A 15,228-nucleotide genomic window follows, 5' to 3' on the forward strand; every position below is an offset into this window, starting at 1 on the left:
TATCCAGTGTGTGTGTGTGGGGGGGTGGGCTGGCTCTGGAGAACATATGTTCAAGCAGAGATAGCCGCCCCCGTTACGCCGCCGCCGCAGGGGAGAGCAATGAGGACCTTTCGGCGTACGGTCAAAGCCTCCCTTCAGAAACCCCTTTAACGGGGAACCCTGGTATCGCCGCCGCAAAGAGGAAGATGGACTAAAGGATTCTGCCCAAGGCCTGATACCGCCAAAGTTGTGACGTTTTGCTACGGGAAAGGCGAAACCTGCCAATGAAGGGAAATTCCTTTCCAGCCCTTTAACAGCGACCTTAACGTAGCAGCGCCCGCATACCTGCAAAGAAAAGTTAACCTGCAAAACCTGTGAAGAAAAGTTAACCTGCAAATAAGACATTAACTGAGGGTGGGTAGGGTGGGAGAAGCTCTGGAGCCAAGTGAGGATTCCCAGGTAAGATTCTCCCTCTATTGTGTGGGCAGGTAATCCCTCCCCTACCTGGCCTGGTCTCCTTGGCAACACTTCCCCCAGGTGGGATTGGACAACTGACTGAGGTAGGCGGAGACCTCCAGGTATCCCACCTGAGGGAAGGCAAACCAAGCCTATGCTGTTGGAGCCACTCCAGATCTAGGGGCTGCGCGCGTCCACGCAAAGGGCGCCCCCCGTTTTAAGCGGGGAGCGGTCATTGTGCTCATATCCTACTTGTGGGAGTCCAGAGACATCTGGTTGGCTGCTGTGGGAACTGGATTCTGGACTTGCTGGACCTTTGCCCTAATTCAGCTGGGCTCATAATATGTTCTTCTGTTCTTAGTAGTGAGTGAAATACTGAAATGATCACCACCCCTTTGTAGTTTCATTTTAATTCCTACCTTACAGGTATGAGGAGAAAGTGAACCAACGCTGTGCTGCAGAGAACAAATTTGCAGAACTGAAGAAGGTAAGAGGAAGAAGCCATTGGTATAATAATAATAATAATAATAATAATAATAATAATAATAATAATAATTTATTTATACCCTGCCCACATCTGGCTGGTTTTCCCCAGCCACTCTGGGCGGCTTCCAACAAAATATTAAAAACACAATAAAACAGGTATATCCTGCTGAAACATTTCAATTAAAAATAATGAGGTTTTCTCCTCATTTCAGAAATATCTGTTTTAAAAATGAGAAATCTCCCCATTTCATATTTTTTTAATAACTCAGTTTTCTTTGTTGCTGTCATCACCACCACCATCTGACACCCCTCTATCTTGCTTCCTCCCAGCTCAGTAGGCTGGGAGGGATGGAGACCATGGAGACCATGGTTTATGGATTATTGGGGTCCTATCAGGCATCCTTTTTATTATGCATTCATGATGATTTGTACAGTGGTACCTCGGGTTAAGTACTTAATTTGTTCTGGAGGTCCATTCTTAACCTGGAACTGTTCTTAACCTGAAGCACCACTTTAGCTAATGGGGCCTCCTGCTGCCGCTGCGCCACCAGAGCACGATTTCTGTTCTCATCCTGAAGCAAAGTTCTTAACCTGAGGTACTATTTCTGGGTTAGCGGAGTCTGTAACCTGAAGCGTATTTAACCTGAAGCATATGTAACCCGAGGTACTACTGTAGTCGTGATACTATTGGGACAGTCATCTGTGATTGTGTTTGCAAAATACTCTTTGTACCTGCAAGGGTTTTGGGGTAGTCAAACTGTTTCATTTCTGATCAATGCATACCCTGAAATCGCTTGGCAAAATCCCGTAACTTTTTAGAATGCAAACATTCTGCTTTAATTCCGTCTTTTATTACATTGTAACCCCTTTGGACAGCAATAATGTGGCAACACTGGGCCTCAAAGACTCTGTCCATGCATTTCTGTGCTGTCACGCTTTCCATGTTAGCCATACTGAGAATAGACTCATTGAAATTAATGGACACGACTAACTTAAGTCCATTAATTTAAATAGGTCTGCTCTGAGTAAAACAGTGTTGGCTACAGTTCTTGAGCTCCTTGGAGGAAAAGGTCAGACATAAATGCAATAAGTAAATTAAATTAAAAGGAGTTGTGAAATTAGACCAAGGACCTATGTAAGATTGTTAATTCCGGACAGTAGAAAAAGCTCAGTCAGTAGAGCATGAGACTCAGTCTCAAGGCTGTGGGTTTAAGCCTCATGTTGAGCATAAGTTTCCTGCATTGCAGAGGGTTGGACTAGATGACTTGTGGTCCTTTCCAACTCTACAGTCCTATGATTCTATGGAATGGATTTACGATCTATAAAATGTCTCATAAGTCTGTTCATGTAAGCAAACTCTAGACGTTTTTGCCCCCTTTTCTTTGAAACCACATCTAAACAGTAGAATATAAATAACAGGGAAATGTCATCCTTGCAGGATAGAGACTGTGTCGCTTTGAACAATGCAGAGCTGGAGATAGAAGTCAGTCTCCTCTCCCAAGAGATCGAGTTCCTGCGCTGCATATATCTGAAGGTAGGTAAGGAGACATTCCTTGCAGAGACACTCCATATTATCTCCAGTTAGCCTATACATCTCAAGGTGCCATTCAAATCCTAGTAAGTACAGAAGAAGTAATGGACATGGGGGGAAAGCTACCTGAATCTGATTAGCAAATTCCTAAAGCTGGTCTGAATGGAGCAGAGCTGCAAACAGTGGTCCCCACCCTCACAAGAAAAGGTGAAGAGTATCCAAGTCTAGTCATTGTTGAACTTAAGGCAAAAAATAAAATAAAACCCTTAAGTACCTCCCTCCCTCGCTGGCAGTGAGTCATCATCATTTAGATCACTAATAACTTATTGCCATAATGACACCCAAAATGATTTGCCTGAGGTTGCTGCCTCATTCTGCCTAATGATAGGGCCAGCTCTGTAAATTCCAGTGGTTGGTTGACATGTAGTGGGCATCTTTGTCTAACTAGCCTGGATTTGCAAGTGAATTAGGCCTACTTTTAGGTTACAATGAATATTTCTGAGCAGTGTTATGATGAGATACTAAAATTGTTAAGTCTCTTGCTATGCAAAAAAGTCTCCCAGTGACTTACAGCATTCTTCTCCTTCTTCTTTGGCAATCACTCATAGCTGAGTAAAAACAAAAAAATTCCTTCCAGTAGCACCTTAAAGACCAACTAAGTTAGTTCTTGGTATGAGCTTTCGTGTGCAAGCACACTTCTTCAGATAGCTGAGTAAGATTGTCTTCCATAAACACGGTTTTAACAATGAGTCCGTAAGTGACTGTGGAGGCCAGTTCTGGATCCACACGTCTTTCCACAGTGGGGACATTGGTTTCCGGGCGGGAGTTGATCACGGTGTGGATTTGCCAAGCGTGCCTTCCTCTTAGCACGTTTCTTGCTTGCGTCCTGAGTTTGAGTGTCTTCAAAGCCCATGACACCTTTGGTAAAGGCTGTTCTCCAATTAGAGCACTAGCAGGCCAGTGTTTCCCAGTTGTCAGTCTTTAAATCTCTTTTGTTGACCACCAGCATTACGCCTTCCATTTTTAAGTTCATTCACACATGTGTGAATGAGTAACTACAAATTAATTATGGTAACCAAACTCCAACTCAAATGCAATGCTTTGCACTGATGCCAATTCACATGTTCAGCTAAGAGTCACCACAAAGAGCTGAGCAAGGAAGTAATGATAGCTCAAGCAATGTGTTTGCCCATGTGAACCAGCTGTTATCATTTGTACCTGCTTTATAGATTTGCCTTATTACAACTCTAGCAAAGTTGGCAGAGAGAAGAAGTATTTAAGATAAAGGGTAAAGAACAAATGATGATGCATTTGGGTCAATATCCTTAGGAGGAAGCTCAACTGGACCATCACACCGGAGATTTGGATGTGGTTGTGAAAATGGACAACAGCAGATGTTTAGACATGGACAGCATTATTGCCATCCTAAGGGAAGAGTACAAAGAAATTGTCCAGAGGAGCAAAGCTGAGGCAGATGCCTTCTACCAAAACAAGGTAGGTGCTGAAACAAGGTGGGCGTTGGAGCTTAAACAAAATGTCACAAATTCAAAAAGTGGTCTATTAAAGAAAAAAAGTCTTAATGACACAAGTACTATGCAATCATGATAGGGGGTACTCATTGGCTGAAATATTTCAGGTTGCCCTCATCCTTCACAAATATTTCTCTGGCTGCTTTTGATATCTTCTCAATTTGTAGCATTGTAAGACTGGGGTTCTTTATTTTGTCCATTGACTTGTAGCTGTATAAAGCTATATAAACTGCCAGGACACCAGTTCAGGTGGATGAGTGTGGCTGGAGTGGGGCAGGGACTCAGAAGGAAGGGCGGGGGGCTATCATTGCCACCCTCCCAGAATCTGCTGCATGAGGTAGCTGTCTCACTCTGCCTGACCTGGTCCTATGCTCTTTGCATCTGATCTCTCTCATTATAGCTGCCCTTGCTAAATAGCCATCATACCCTTGTTTATGCCCTTAGTACAAAGAGGCTCAAAGCAAGAGATGCTGCTTCAAGGGAGACCTGAAGAAATACAAGCAGCAGATTTCAGAACTTACAAGGAGGATCGAGAAGCTTCAGTGTGAAATTCAGAGTGTGCAAAAGGAGGTAAGTTTGGTGGTGGACAGGTCAGGCAACCAGATTTCAAAAATCCAAATTCTGCAACAACAACAATGAATCCACATAAGACCACACATGCAATAATAATAATAATAATAATAAATTTTATTTATATCCCGCCCTCCCCAGCCGAAGCCGGGCTCAGGGCGGCTAACAACACTAAAATAGTGCAACATTATAAAAACATCAAAGAATTAATTAAAATCAAAATTGATGGCAACCATAAACTAAAGTATTGTAAAGATTGCCAAAGGAGGGAGTCAGGCTGCGCCCTGACCAAAGGCCTGGTGGAACAGCTCTGTCTTGCAGGCCCTGCGGAAAGATGTCAAGTCCTGGAGGGCCCTAGTCTCTTGTGACAGAGCGTTCCACCAGGATGGAGCCGCAGCCGAAAAAGCCCTGGCTCTAGTTGAGGCCAGCCTAACCTCTCTGAGGCCTGGGACCTTCAAGATGTTTTTATTTGAAGACCGTAAGTTCCTCTGTGGGGCATACCAGGAGAGGCGGTCCCGTAGATACGAGGGTCCTAGGCCGTATAGGGCTTTGAAGGTTAAAACCAGCACCTTAAACCTGATCCTGTACTCCACCGGGAGCCAGTGCAGCTGGTATAGCACCGGATGAATGTGATCCCGCAGCGAAGACCCCGTAAGGAGTCTCGCTGCGGCATTCTGCACCCGCTGGAGTTTCTGGGTCAGTCTCAGGGGCAGCCCCACGTAGAGCGAGTTACAATAATCCAGTCTGGAGGTGACCGTCGCGTGGATCACAGTGGCTAGGTCAGGGCGAGAGAGGTAAGGAGCCAACTGCTTAGCTTGGCGGAGATGAAAAAATGCTGCCTTTGTTATAGCTGCAATCTGCACCTCCATGGAGAGGGAGGTATCGAAGATTACACCCAAACTCTTAACGGACGGTGCTGGCACTAATTGCACCCCCGCAAGAGATGGGAGTTGCCCCCTCAATCCCATATCGTCCCGTCCCAGCCAGAGGACCTCTGTCTTCGAAGGATTTAACTTCAACCGGCTCCCACGTAACCATCCAGCCACAGCTTCCAAGCATCTGATCAGTGTGTCTGGGGCCGAGTCAGGATGGCCATCCATCAACAGATAGAGTTGGGTGTCATCAGTATACTGATGGCAGCCCAGCCCAAAACTCCGGACAAGCTGGGCGAGGGGGCGCATAAAGATGTTAAAAAGCATCGGGGAGAGTATCGCACCCTGGGGCACTCCACACACCAAGGAGTGGCGGGATGACAGTTCCCCCCCAAGCGCCACCCTCTGTCCCCGACCAGAGAGAAACGAGCGCAGCCATTGAAGGACTGTGCCCTGGATCCCCACGTCGGCAAGGCGGTGGTCCAGGAGTTCGTGATCGACCATGTCGAAGGCTGCTGACAGGTCTAGAAGAATCAGCAGCCCCGACCCGCCTCGATCCAGCTGCCTGCGGAGATCATCTGTTAGGGCGACCAGAGCCGTCTCGGTCCCATGACCAGCGCGGAAGCCGGACTGGAATGGATCCAGAGCCGATGTTTCATCCAGAAACCTACCAAGCTGTTCAGCAACCGCTCTCTCAATCACCTTACCCAGGAATGGAAGATTCGAAACTGGGCGGTAATTGGATAGATCTAAGGGATCTAATGATGTTTTCTTTAAGAGCGGACGCACCACTGCCTCCTTCAGTTCCCCTGGGAATGTCCCGGTGCCAAGGGACAGATTGATGATATCCCCCAGGGGGGCCCGCACCTCGTCTGGACACGCTCTAATCAGCCAAGACGGGCACGGGTCAAGAGGACAGGTGGTGGGCTTTCCAGCTCGGAGGAGTCTGTCCACATCGGCTGGGGATATCCGATCAAAGTGGTCCAATACTGGACCCGAGGACAGTCGAGGGGCCTCCAGTTCCTTTATTGTATCCAAATTGGCAGGGAGGTCATGGCGGAGCGACAGGACCTTCTCCGCAAAAAAGCTCGCAAATGCCTCACAGCTGTGTGTCAAATTATTATTTAAATTTGGCTGTCCTTCGAGGGACGTTAAAGACCGAATTACACTAAATAATTGTGCCGGGCGAGAGCTAGCGGATGCAATGGAGGCCGAGAAGTAGGACTTCTTAGCAGCCTTCACTGCCATCTCGTAGGTTTTCATAAAAACTCTATAAGATGTTCTTGAGGCTCCGTCACAGGCACCCCGCCATACTCGCTCTAGCCGTCTGAGGTCCCGCTTCATTTTCCGGAGCTCCTCAGTAAACCAGGGAGCCCGGTTTCTACGGGGTCGCAGAGGGCGCTTAGGTGCGATCTCATTGATGGCTGCCAGGAGCTGGGTATTCCAGCCCTCAACAAGCTCAGTCAATGAGTCGCCAGGGGGAGAAAGGTCCCGCAAGGCTTGACGGAACCTATCAGGGTCCATCAGCCTCCGCGGGCGAGCCCAAATCGGCTCGCCACCTAAGCAGGGTGGGGGTGGAACATCAATCCTGGCTTTCAGAGCATAGTGATCAGACCATGGCACCTTGATCGAAGGAAACATGATCACATCTATACCGACACCAAAGATCAAATCCAGCGTGTGGCCTGCTTGATGTGTGGGGCCCGAAACAAACTGGGAGAGCCCTAGTGTCGCCATGGAAGACACCAGGTCCAGAGCCTGTGAGGAGGGAGTGGCATCGGCATGGATGTTGAAGTCCCCCAATACCAATAGGTATACAGTTTTGTATAAAGTAGTTTATTATTTCTTAATTGTTTATATTGTACAATCTGAATTTTTGGACAAGGATGCTGGGAAGACAAAGGCATGAGAGGTTGAGGGTAGCAGCTGTGAGTAGCTTGGTGAATATAGGTAGACTGAGAGTTAGACCAAGCAAAGATCACAACAAGACCACTTCCAACAACTGGAATCTTTTCTCTTTGAGCAAACAGCCGTAAATTTCTTGGTTCTTAGTTTGCATTTCTCCTTATAGACACATTGTTGCATGCAGTTTTGACTAATTTAATGCACTTATCTCTGTTATTTTCACTAAGGTGTGCTCTTTTATCCACACCTTCCCTGAATATACACATTTTTGCGCACATTTTTTGGCTGCGTTTCAGCCTGCATATTGTTTCAGGAATTGCCCATTCGGTAGTTTTGCCTAATAATAATAATAATAATAATAATAATAATAATAATATTTTATTTATACCCCACCCTTCCTGGTTCAAAAGCCGGGCTCAGGGCGGCTAACAACAAATTTAAAACACTTAATTGTAAACGCAGCATAAAATACAGTATAAAAACATGAATAACAATATAATCCCAAGCAGGGACCAGTCCAAATTTCTGATGGGAAAATTAAGCCACTGCACAACCACCTCAAATCTGTACACTGAAGGGTTTTGTGATCTGGTTATCCGGCACAAGCAAATGGAGGCTAACCTGACCAACTTCTGTAATCGCTGCAGAACGAGGAGCTGCAGAAGGCCATCTGTGATGGGACGGACGGTGGCGACTGTGCTCTGAAAGATGCTCAGGAGAAATATGCTGAGTTGGTGGAGGCCCTTCGGAACGGCAAGGACGAACTGGCATGCCTGGTGTGTGACTACCAGGAGCTACTGAACACAAAGCTTGCCCTGGATATTGAGATTGCAGCCTACAAAAGGCTGCTGGAAGGGGAAGAGGAGAGGTGAGCCTGCAAACTGTTGGGAGAGCAATGGCAGTGGAATCACGATGAAAAGTTATGTTAACAGAAAGTTAACTAAGCGTTAACACGGGTGGCGCTGTGGTCTAAACTACAAAGCCTAGGGCTTGCCGATCAGAAGGTCGGTGGTTTGCATCCCCGCGACGGGGTGAGCTCCCATTGCTCGGTCCCTGCTCCTGCCAACCTAGCAGTTCAAAACCACATCAAAGTGCAAGTAGATAAATAGGTACCGCTCCAGCGGGAAGGTAAACAGCATTTCCATGCGCTGCTCTGGTTCGCCATAAGCGGCTTAGTCATGCTGGCCACATGACCCGGAAGCTGTACGCTGGCTCCCTCGTCCAATAAAGCGAGATGAGCGCCGCAACCCCAGAGTCGGCCATGACTAGACCCAACGGTCAGGGGTCCCTTTACCTTTAACTAAAGGTTAATTTGCACTTAGGGATCTCAAAGCAGTAAATGGGTGTCATTCGGAGTACAGAGTTTTGGTTGCATCCAGAGAATTCTGGCTGCAAATGGAGTTCATAAAATGAGGGCCCTCAAACTGGTTCTCAGGACTCTCCCCAGAGTTCCCGCCCTCTCTGAGTGCTGGGTCGTGTCCTTGAAGCATGATAATGCCTCTTCCAAACCTGGATGGAGGGGAGTGTGTGTGTGTGTGTGTGTGTGTGCACAGAAACCTCTGACGTCTGCATGGCTGGAATGTAACTTACTTTACTGAATTATTCTGTCCACTTTTCCATCTGGCACAACCTACCACTGGTATACACCCTACCTCCAGAAGGGGAATGTACCCTTTGGACTAATAATAATAATAATAATAATAATAATAATAATAATTTATTACTTTGACCCCGCCCATCTGGCCGGGCCTCCACAGCCACTCTGGGCGGCTTCCAACAGGCTATTAAAAACACAATAAAGCTTCAAACATTAAAAACGTCCCTAAACAGGGCTGCCTTCAGATGTCTCCTAAATGTCAGATAGTTGTATTTCTGTGACATTTGATGGGAGGGTATTCCACAGGACAGGCCACTACTGAGAAGGCCCTCTGCCTGGTTTCCTGTAACCTCACTTCTCACAGGGAGGGAACCGCCAGGAGGCCCTCAGCACTGGACCTCAATGTCTGGGTTGAATGATGGGGGTGGAGACACTCCTTCAGGTATACTGGGCTGAGGCTGTTTAGGCCTTTAAAGGTCAGCACCAACACTTTAAATTGTGCTCGGTCCCCCAAACTTGATCTAGGTAATAAACATCTGAAGATGGGATTTGGGGGTTATGTGACTGTAGTCGGAAGAGAACGTACTATATTCTTTTATCCTTGCCCACACAGGATGTCCAAAGATTGTGCAAACTCAGTCAGCATATGTAAGTAGTCTTCCTTGTTCTTTTCTCCTGTTCTTTGCAGATCAGAATCCATGTTTGGTGCCCCAAAGAAGTTTTGGCAATAACCATTCCATGTGTTTCCTTTCCAGCTGTAGCCAATGTCCCATGCTCTTCCCAAAATGTTGCAAAACCAGGAGGTGACTGCTGTCCAAAGGAGGTCGATGCTTGTGGATCCGAAAGCTTAAGAGTTGCGGTGTCTGCTGTCAGAAGCAACCAGAACAGGCATCAAAGGGGAAGGCACTCCACTGGCTACCAAAGGTCAAGCAGAGCAAAGGCTAAGTAGGACTTCACTAAGAATATGGTCAGGTTTAACGTCAATGATTCCATCCGCCATTTCTCAAATAGCAGGAAGGGGAAGCTTACATATCTAGGTTCTTGGTGATGTGGGTTGAGCTGGCTAAAGCAACAAGGGTTGGGCTACAGATACTCAGGGGCACTGTGCACATTATGCAGCAACAAGAAGGGAAGCTACTGGATTCCAAGAAAATATGAATTCCAAGAATTTGGCCGTTCTGCCTCTGACAGAGTAAGTCACATCATAGTGGGGGCTCACAGGCATGAAACAGAAACAGAACAGTCTGTCACATGTAAAGTATGGGGGAGAATTTTGATTCAGTTCTTATTTATGGCTGAATCTATCAAATTTGGATTTTCCAAAATAATATGAGAACTGAAACCCAGCCATCCTTCAAAATTCCCACTTATCTGAATTTTGCAATGCAGTTTTCCAACCAATGTACAAAAATGCATATATTATGGGGAAAACTGTGCATAGAAATGAACATATCAGTGACAGTTACATACATGTATTATTAGAAGGAACTGCTTGCAAAAATGTGAATGTTGGTCAAAACTGCATACAAAAGTGTGTGTGTGTGTATGTGTGTGTGGAGAGAGAGAGAAATTCACCATAAAATTATGTGAAATTTTGGGGATGATTAAAACATTCACAAATTGCTGCAGAAATGTGGAGAACTGAACTCAAGGTTGTAAAAATGTGAAACTGAGAGAATTAAAATTGATAGATCCTTCATTCCCTAGTCACATGTCTGAAAGGTTCGGAATACAATGAACCTCACTATGCATGCGCAGAGACCTCCTCTGCCAATGAGGACATCATGCCATCCATGTGCTAAGGTTGATAACAATGTGGCCCAATCCCTGCACATGAGCAGTGAGACCCACTGCTTCCCTGTTAGCAGAGAATTAGGATCAAAATGGCTCATCTTGCCCCCAGGATCATGTCCTCTGGTTTACTACACCCCTGGTCATCCACATAGAGCCTGGATAGCTGCAATGAGAGAATCTTCATGTATACAGCTGTACCCATGAAGACTCCCTCCATACAGATATCTGTGCGAGGTGTGAGGACGCCATGTTGAGGGCAGAGCTTGTCGGTGCAGCCCTACTCCCCAATTCACACATGGGTAGAACATGTAATTGATTCCCCTGAACAGAACTACAGAAAGTGAACAGTGGACAGTGGACATTCATCCACTGAAACTGAGTTTCTAGAGTCCCAGAGAGATTCTGGAACATTATGTTGTGGTGGGAATGGGCTGGGGGGTTGAGAAATGCGTCTCCAGAGTTTTCTCCATAGCAGAACAATGTAGCATTGCCTGTTTCTGTTTCCAAGTTAATGTGTTTATCCTCAGAGTGTAATAGAAAGGAGGGTGCTTTTGCTGATAAGGTGTGGGGAAACCAATGGCTGTCAAACAGGTACAACCCTGATTAAGTCTGGTGCATTAAAATAAACCAACACAACAATTAATAGCTTATGAAAACCAAATCCTCCAAGTCACAATATCTGAATCGGAATATATGCCACTACCTCATAAAAGTAGCTTTTTAGGGCATTGTGATGTAGTAGACAGTTTCCCTGGTCCAGGTAGCAGCTGGATAGGGAATCACATGCACCACAGCTGGGGCTGCACGCAGATAGCCCAGTAATCAAAGATAGAATCTCACAATCAGCTGTTGAAAGGTGGAGTTGGAGAGCCTGGATTCAGTCTCCCATCCTTCCTTTATCCAACAGAAATCTGGTTAGTGAGATGACAGCTTTGTTTAGCGGAATGTGTGTACACAGCTCTGCTTTATCTCTCTCTGTGTTCTCTTTTGGGCCTGAGTCAGTGCGCCTAATACAGGCTTCACCAGCCTGTTGCCCACCAGATGCTGTGAACTACAACTCCCACCACGTCCATCTGGGCTGATGGGAGCCATAGTTCCAAACTTCTGGGAGGACGGCTGGTGTAATATCATGTTGAAATGTGTGTACTTTGAAAGGCAACAAGGGATTGGAAAGTTCAAGCACCAGTACTGTTTTCTGTAAAAGATTCTGTGTATGTACCTGTATGCTTTCTGTCTTTGCTCATCACTGTAGTTTTCTGTATTATAGCCAATAAACTGTCACGGGGGGAAAGCACATTTTGTTGTACTTCATTTTTATTTAATACATTTGTGCCTCACTCTGCCTCCTCAGGAATGGTGCATATAGCATTAATTAATATAGTTATTATTATATTTCTCGTCGTCATAAAAACATGATGAGAGCCTGCTGGATGTGTCCAATGCCCCATGCAAACCAGCATCCTGTTTTCACTGTGACCAGCAGGATGCATGCTGGTCCTCAGGCGAGATCTGGCACAAGGGCACTTTCCCCCTTGGTTTCTAGGAACTCATCTTCAGAAACATAACTGCCCCCCAGCTGTGGAGGCAGAGCAAAGACATCACGGCCAGTAGCCACCAATAAACCTCAATTCCATGAATTGGTTTAAACCGCTTTTAAAGGATCATCATCATCGTCAGTGTGTATGTGTGTTCATGGATAAATGAATGTGTGTGCGCACACACAACCTGTTTATGCTATCCTTCACTCCAGAGAAGTTTGCATATATTTTTTTTAAATCCTATAAAGGTAAAGGTAAAGGTAAAGGGACCCCTGACCATTAGGTCCAGTCGTGACCGAGTCTGGAGTTGCCGCACTCATCTCACTTTATTGGCCGAGGGAGCCGGCGTACAGCTTCTGGGTCATGTGGCCAGCATGACTAAGCTGCTTCTGGCAAACCAGAGCAGCGCATGGAAACAGCGTTTACCTTCCCGCCAGAGTGGTACCTATTTATCTACTTGCACTTTGACGTGCTTTCGAACTGCTAGGGTGGCAGGAGCAGGGACTGAGCAACGGGAGCTCACCCCGTCGTGGGGATTCGAACCGCCAACCTTCTGATCGGCAAGTCCTAGGCTCTGTGGTTTAACCCACAGTGCCACCCACGTCCCTAAAAAATCCTATACATAAGAACAATTTTAACAAATAAATCAGCTGACAGCTAAAAGAATACATTAGCAAGTCTAAAAGCCTGGGCAAAAGAGAAGGTTTTTCTGCCTGGCATCTGAAAGTGTGCAATATTGCTTCAAAGTAAACCACCTTGGTGAGGTTTTTTAAAAGGCAGGGTGTCACAGCTGAAAAGGAGTGCTCCCTTGCTGCACTGTCACCCACTTCACTTCTGGGAAAGGTGGCACTTGGCAGTTTTATTCACCCACGCATGGCATTTATATCCCTTCTTTCTTCCAAGGAGCCCAAGGTGCCACACATGGTTTGCCCACCCCACTTTATCCTCACAACAACCCTGTGAGGTAGGTTAGGCTGGGAGACAGTGGACTCAGGTATACAGCTGCAAATAAAACGCTTTAAGTGTGTTGTAAAGACGTAGATGGCACTGTGGTCTAAACCACTGAGCCTAGGGCTTGCTGATCGGAAGGTCAGTGGTTCGAATCCCCGCGACGGGGTGAGCTCCTGTTGTTCGGTCACAGCTCCTGCCCACCTAGCAGCTCAAAAGTACACCAGTGCAAGTAGATAAATAGGCACCGCTGCAGCAGGAAGGTAAACGGTGTTTCCGTGTGCTGCTCTGGTTTCGCCAGAAGTAGCTTAGTCATGCTGGCCACATGACCCGGAAAAACTATCTGCGGACAAACGTTGGCTCCCTCGGCCAGTAGAGTGAGATGAGCACCACAACCCCAGAGTCATTCGCGACTGGACTTAACTGTCAGGGTCCTTTACCTTTTAAAAGTGCATTATACAAACGTGTCACTAGATGGCGATGGTGAGCTATGGCAAATTCTACATATTTTTCAAAATGTTTTTCAAAAAAGTATTTTCACATTTTTTATATGTGTCTAGATTCCAGCAGTGACTGGCCCAAAGTCAGTCTTTGTGGCTTCATAGCTGAGCAGGGATTTGAATCCTGGTCTCCCAGCTCCTAGTCCAACACTCTAACCATTATACTAAGGACTGTCTCATCTCATCTTTTAGTAGTGCAGCAGGGTAAGGAGAGAGAGAGATACTAACCCAAAGCCAGACAGTGAGCTTCAAGGCTAAGCAGGGATTTCATCCAGGGTTTTCCACATCCAAACCTGCCCCATGCCATTCTAGCTGAGACCTGCATTGACTTAAACCCTGAGCTTAACTGCAGCCTTTGTTGTTCTAAAAATGAACCATAATCTTGCTTCCCACAACTGAAGCTGAGCCAGCCCTGGAAGAGAGTCAACTGAGGAAATTGTTCAAGCTTCCTAGCCTTCACATTGCACAAATACCTTACACGCAGTGAGCTGCAGTTTGAAAGCCTGAAGGCAGAATTTCCACCGTTTTGTTGGACCCTGACACACCCTTAATCTCATTATCTTCCTCATGTTTGAGATGCAGTGTGATCACACACATCCACTCTGCAATATTTTCTCTTTCCTGGGAGGTTAGGAAGTGTTTGAAAACTGATCCGTCTCACCCATCGCAGCCTACAGCTCTCCAGGAAAGACTTGTGAAGCGTCTCTGACCGAAGGTTTCCCCCAGCTCTGAAACCGGAAATCCTTTTAAAAACAGGTGCCAATGACTTAACCTGGATCCGCAAAGCCTGCGCTCCATTGTTTAGCTAGAGCTGCGTGCAGAACACAACGTCAATCCTAAGGGCAATGCCAGATGTACCAGTGTGGTGCAGTGTTCGGAGTGCCAGGCTAGGACGTGGGAGGTCAGGGTTCAAATGCCCACTCAGCTATGGCTCACTGCCTCTCGACCTAACTTATCTCAAAGGGGAGAATGTGCGGGACTAAATGGGGTGGAGAGCCATGTATGCCACCTTTGGGCTCCTTGGAGAAAAAGGTCAGAAATAAATGCAATTAACGACAACGACAACACACTGTATGTTGGGTGTGATCCATTGGTGCAGTCAAATGCAACATTCCTTGTTTCCCTAGAGTGGGCACAGGCAGGGGGACATCCAGTCAGTGTAATTTCCTCTTCCACTGGTCTGGAGCTTCCTCCTACTGCATGTGACCTGGGAGGTGGGCTGATTCCACAAAAGTGCCAAGTCATGCAGCCATTTTCTCAGCCTGTTTGATCTTTCTGTTGTCTTGTTCTATCTCTTGCTGCCATGCTGCTCTCCTGCAGCCATTTTGTTGTCTAAATGTAATTTTGCTGTCTGCTGGCCCTCAGCCAGCAGCACATGAGTTCAGTCTCCATATGAGATGAACTCACTCTTTCTTTGTGTAACTACTAAGTAAAGCCTGCCTTTACTTAGTAGTTAAAATTGTAGGGATCAAATTGTGAACTGAAATGTGAGTAAACTTTTTGTTACTTTACTCAGAAAGACT

General features: G+C 46.3%; 1 long non-coding RNA gene across 1 annotated transcript in view; it reads left to right on the forward strand.

Annotated features, from left to right (window-relative positions):
* Positions 1–458: 458 nt before the first annotated feature.
* The window catches only part of LOC308471281, a 107,951-nt gene continuing 93,181 nt past the window's right edge, over positions 459–15,228 (forward strand). Inside the window, exon 1 of the long non-coding RNA XR_013982874.1 lies at positions 459–689. This is a non-coding gene — a long non-coding RNA (uncharacterized lncRNA). The remainder of the gene's footprint in view (positions 690–15,228) is intronic.

The sequence above is a fragment of the Podarcis pityusensis genome, assembly GCF_964106645.2.
Source record: "Podarcis pityusensis genome assembly, chromosome: 2".
Taxonomy (NCBI): Eukaryota; Metazoa; Chordata; class Lepidosauria; order Squamata; family Lacertidae; genus Podarcis; species Podarcis pityusensis.